We start from the raw sequence: 6,000 nt of genomic DNA on the forward strand, positions 1-6,000 counted from the left end.
TCTGTCTGCGGTGCAGAGGAGGAGGAGGGATCAAAGATGTTCAGAACGCTGGAGGCAGAAGTTGGAGGCTGTGGTGTCTCTCCTAGGGCAATTTCTCTGTGGAAAGCCCAAACCGCAGCAGATCTGGACCTCTCCTTTGCTTGGAGTGGTTTCTCCCATGTTCACCCTTCTGCAAAAGCTGGGTGATGACACAAACACTGCTATTGGGACAGGAGTGATGGGATGCCCCCAGGACATCATATATCCTAAGGACCAGACTTCATACGTGTTTGAGAAGAAAGATCTAGGGGTGTATTATTAGTGTCTCATCATCAAGTGGACAAAGTGTTTTAGGAGAGCACAGATCAAGGCACGCATCCTGCCCAAAGAGCTTAACTTCTAAGCTTTAATCAGAAGAATTAGGGCTTTACTTTGGCTCTAATTTAATCAGAAAGAATAGCAGAGGTAGTCATGCCATTTCATGGGCAGAGTGATATATACTTGGGGCATTCCTCCCTGCTCTACCTTCCCCCATCAGTACTCCTGGGTGGTCAAGGTCTGATGGCTGGCAGCAAGCAGCATCGTGGTGGCCACAGCTCAGCTCTGAGCACTCCAGGCAGGACAGCTGGGTAAGCTGCCGGGCTGGCTTTACCCTTCTGTTGGAGGCTTTGTTCTGGGTGGGCTCTCATAAGGCTGCCCAAGGTCTCTACTCCTTGGAAACATGCAGTGGGTGTGATGGAAGCACGCCATACATCTGACAGAGGCTCCATCAGGTCTCCCACAGCTCCGCTATCTCTGTATCCTCCTTTGGGATATTTCATTGCCATCTCCCTGGTGGCCATCTCACTGCTCAGCTCCCACACCTGTGCCGTATCATGGCCACGCTGTGGGCCAGGAAGAGCAGGAACAGTGAGCATCGAAAAGGAGATTTCTTCCCTTCATTGCAAGGCTCCCTGCTCATGTCACAGGGGTTTCAGGCACCTTGTCAGGACAGGGGGATTGCGACAGGACCCATGTGCAGGAAAGGATCGAAGTGGTGGGGATCGAGCAAAATCTAATCAAACCTCTGTAGGAAACAGAGGGTGAAAGAAAAGCCTCGAGCGTATTTTTAAATAATACCAGAAAGCTGTAAGTATTTGGTCGGCCTGCTTGTTCTTACTGCCTGGGATCAGCCTGATTATTCAGGGATTCATTTTTATTTCTGAGTTTTATTTTTTTCTCATTTAACAGCTGCACATTAATAAAAACTCCATTTATTGGAGGATTTGGCTGGGATTGCTATAATAAAATAGAAGGATTTGTGCTGGGCACTAAAAGAACTCTCCGCAAAAAGTAGTGTTTTTCCAGTGATTAGGAGCGCCAGAACATATTGTTTTGTCGTGTAGCCCCGTCACTGCCGGGGACGGTGACAGATGTCTTGTGTTAATGTTGAATGATTAAATGCCATTTCTGAAGCCACTCCCTAGCTGCGGAGCACGGTGCTGCTTCACCCACACAATCTGCCTTCAATCTGTTCCCTTTGCCGAGAGCATCCCGCCTTTGTGCTCCTCTGGGAATCCCCATCCCATCTCAAGGCATCCCTCTCACTTTGGTGGGATCAGTCTGTGGCTCTCCTACACCCAGTTCCATCCGTGTGCCCACAAGCCAGCTGGCACTTCCTAGTATCCCCAAATACCGGCGTTCAATCCCTTATCCCATTGAACCTCGGCAGTCTGCTGACTGCAGCCTGCTCTGCCCTAACCCTACCAGTGATAGGACAAGAGGTAATGGCTTTAAGTTGTGCCAAGGGAAGATCAGGTTGGATGCTGGGAGGAATTTCTTCTCAGAAAGAGTGGTGATGCACAGGCACCAGGGAGAGGGGGAGTCACCGTCCCTGGAGTGGTTCAAGAAAAGTGGAAATATGACACTGAGGGATGGGCTAAAGGGCATGGTGGGGTTGGGCTGGTGGTTGGACATGACGATCTTACAGATTTTTCCAATCTTAATGATTCTGTGATTCTATGATTCTATGATTCTAAACCAGGTGGGGGATCCACTGTGGAGAAAAGCCAGGAGGAGAACACGGACAGGTTGGCAGCAAGCTGGAATTGCTGGCTTAATGCTGCCCACCCGAAATGTCACAAGCAATGATGCTCCTATTCTCAAAGCCATCTCCAGCAAAAACACTGAGATCAGAACATCTGCGTCCTCTACAAGAACGCTGTCTTTGCACAACCATGATCTGCTAGGCATCTGTTGCGATGACCTACTCCGGTGGGAAGTGGCACGTGCGGCACTTCGGACCCCCGCACACGCGACATCTAAGGACAAATCGTGTTGTTTCTCCAAATAGAGCTGGTGTGGTGGGGGCAGCGGGGAGCAGGCTGGTGAGGATCTGGCAGCACACGTGCATTCGCACATGCCATCGTTGATCAGCCAAGGGGAGAGCATGGCAGCGAGCGTGCTGCAGAGGTGCAGAGAGATGTTAAGGAGGAGGCAGACCGCATCCATTCATACCACCCACTAACAGCACCTATTTCCCCAGTGGGCCAGCTCCACGCACTCTGTGGATTTGCAGGCATGGTTCCACCATGCCCCAGACACTGCTCAAGATGTCTGCCAAGCGCTGCGGCGACACCAAGCAATAAGGGGACAAACAGAGGAATTTCCACCTCCTCTCCTTTAAGTCAGCACGAAACCTGCCCTCACCCCATTAATCCATCGGCCGACAGGTCAAGTAAAAGCAGGTTGCCTGCTCGCTTTCACTTCTCCCCCAACTTAATCCGAGCGCTAAATTACAAGTTGATAATGGGTTCCCATTAATTATTGATTTTTCAGATAATACTTGTTAAAGTAGAATTAACGCTATTGTTTCTGCCCAAATACTGCCCAAATACTGTGTTTAGCGGTCTTGTAATCAGCTTTACCCACTTCTCCTCTAATCTGATTGAAACAGATTTCCTACCAAATCTTTTTTATCATTTTGTTGATATTAAAAGGTCACATATTTGTGCCTGCCCAAAAGTTTAATTTAAGTTGCTGCAATTGATTATCATTATGCGTTCGAGCACGATTGGCAGTGTTGATGGAGGAAACGTTAATTTAGAGTGGAAATGAAGAAGAGAGAAAACCAAAGACGTCCATCCTCCATGGCGTTCAGAAGTGATGTTAGGCATTGTACATTTTAGCTTATTTTCCCAAGGCCTATATTATGATTCTGTTCATCATAATGCCTTTTGACCCGCTGCATTTACTCCATCATAATTATCCTTTAATACTCTTATAAATGAACTTTTAGCTTATCTTCTGTTAATTCTCAGAACAAGCAAAGCACTAACGTAACAAACAAAGCCATCTAAATAAAGTGTTTAACCCTTCCTGTGACTTTCCCTGATTCTTTGAAGGCGGGTCGTGTATTTGGGGTTTAATTATCTCTCCTCTCAGACAGTGCAGAGCCTGCAATGGAATTTCAGCCATGTTGAACAATTCGATGTCATGGAAAAGCAAATAATTAAAACCAAAACAAAACTACTTGACAACAGCATGGTGGATCAGCCCAGGATTTCTGCAGTGGTGGGTGGCTGCCAAACCTGGATGACACGCTGTGCTTCAGGTGAGCTGATCAGTGAGGGAAGGTGAGGTGAGTTGTCCTGGACACCTGAGAGGCTTTGGTTCAATTTCCAGCCCATCCACAAGACCTTAACAAGCCCCTGGGCAACAGGAGGTGGAATAGACAGCCTTGCCAGGCCTGTCCTGTTCGCTCACACCTCGGAGCTGAGGCCTTCCTCCTCACACAGCTGACAAAAAGCATGTAAGCATCACAGTTCCAAACTCTACGCAATGTTCCGCCTTGTTCCTCCACCACAACTGCACTCAAGCTGTGTTGGGAAATGAGGACGCACCAGCTTGTTCCATGTACAGTGTTTTGGAGTTTGGCATAGCATCACATCTCAGCCATGAGCTCAAGAAAGGTTTCTATAAATGTGATATTCCAGCAATGTGATATCTCAGGAGCACAAACACTGGGTTTGCAGCTGCACGTGGGTGCGGATGTTGAGGACTGCACCACAGGCACCATCTGCCAGCAGAGTCCTCCTTGTCCTTCCTAACCAGGAGGGACAGGAGCATCCGATAGTCCTCATGCCTTGGACACCTGCCACCAACCCTGCATGCGGGACTCTCGCAAACTCTTCTGCAGATGGCAGAGCTGCAGCCTGTCTCTGCCGTGACCTCATTTCCCTGATCCACCTTGTGGCCAAGTGTGAGGGAGCTGGCACTGGTTGCACCTGGGGACAGATACCCAGTGACCTAAAGAGCCCTGCTGCCCACGGACTGCTCTACAGCACAGACGGGCACAAGATCAGCAATCACAGCTCCTCGCACTGTGGTCACTCTTTGTGGCAGTTACTTATTGTTAGCATGACAGACAAAACCAGAGGGTCCCCTTCCTGCTGAGTTTGCTGAATCTGCACATACAAGGGGCAGGATACATTATTTTCCCTGAAGAAGCTGACACATGGGATTTGAAGATCAGATCCAACACAGGCTTAGGCTTGGTTTTGTACTTTAGGTGCCTACATGCAACCCCTCAAACCTTAAAAAACTACTAAATCTGGGTGCACTGGAGGAGATCCTTGAGTAGATCTCTGGACCTTCCTCTTCCTGAAGGCATGGAGCTGTGTCAGAGGAGGGTCATGGTGGGTTGGGGACAGGTTCTGCCCCAGAGCGCAGTGGGCACAGAACAGGCTGCACAGGCTGGTGGGCATGAGATCAGGGAGCATTTAGACAGCACTGTCAGCCACAGGGTCTGAGTGGTGCTGCGTGGAGCCAGGAGATGGACATAATGACCTGTGTGAGTCCTTTCCAACTGGGGATATTCTATGATTCTATAATTCCTCCTTGATGCTGGGCTGCATGGTAATATCCATGCCCACAGCTAGCATTTCTGGCCACATATTTTTTCTCGACACACAGCAGTGAGATCCCATGGACAGAGCAAGGAACAGATGCTTTCATGCCCAGGCTGTTGCCTCAGAATGGCTGCCTGCCCTCTGCTGTGGCCTGGTAACCACCACCCAGAAGTCTGCATCCAAAAGGGACTCAACTGCCTCAGGATTTTCTTCTCCCACATACCCCACATCTGCTTGTTCCAAAGAAGAATACTTCTATTTTTCATCAGAGAGTATCACACCTGCAGAAAAAAAGTAGCTAGAGGACAACTTCTTAGAGATGATTCTTAAAACCCTCTTTTATCAAGTCAGCAACTTATCAGAGAATGTCAACCAGATTTTCATGGAAATTTGGTGATATTCAGAGAAAAGTTATTAGTGTGCATAATGAGAAAATGCCTAATTCTCCCAAAGAAGGTTTTACGCACATAAGTGCATTGACAATAACCTGGAAGGGTTAGATTAGAGCTAGTAATGTCACACAGACCTCTAAAGGAGATTAACTTAGGAGTTTTGTTATTAAAGGTGCACTGTTTGAGGGTGTAACTCAGCTGTAGCGAGAGATACTAAAGAGTAGTAAATCAGGTTAGCAGCCCTGACTGGCATTTTGCAATTTGCTCCTGTTGGTACATGTTCCAATAAAAAACTTCTCAGTAAATGGCAACTGAACCAGCCTTCCACTTTGGTTCGCAGCCCATCTTATATTCTCTGTGGTATTATCTGCCCTCACAAAATCCTTTTATATTTTTTCCCCTGGTTATGACAGCAAGATGATGATTCCTTCCAAGCACAGGGGCTGGATCCTCAGCTGCCGCGTGCTGACCCAGCTTTGCCAGCTAATGGGACTACGCTGACTTACATCAGCTGGAACCTGCTTGCTCCCCGGGTTCACATGGAACAGACTCACAAAGATTATCACTGAGCTTTAAGACTATCATGTTTTTATTGTAAAGAAATCACCTTAAAAGCATTTTTTTCCCTATTCGGTTTTTAAGAATCCAATTCTCTGTTGTAGCTTAAGGACAAACAATTTCCTGATTACCACCAGCAAAGCCACGGCCAACCTGAGAAATTTGTGTTTATTTCCTGATAA

The sequence above is a fragment of the Phasianus colchicus genome, chromosome 2 (genome assembly GCF_987193195.1).
Source record: "Phasianus colchicus chromosome 2, bPhaCol1.hap1.1, whole genome shotgun sequence".
Classification (NCBI taxonomy): Eukaryota; Metazoa; Chordata; class Aves; order Galliformes; family Phasianidae; genus Phasianus; species Phasianus colchicus.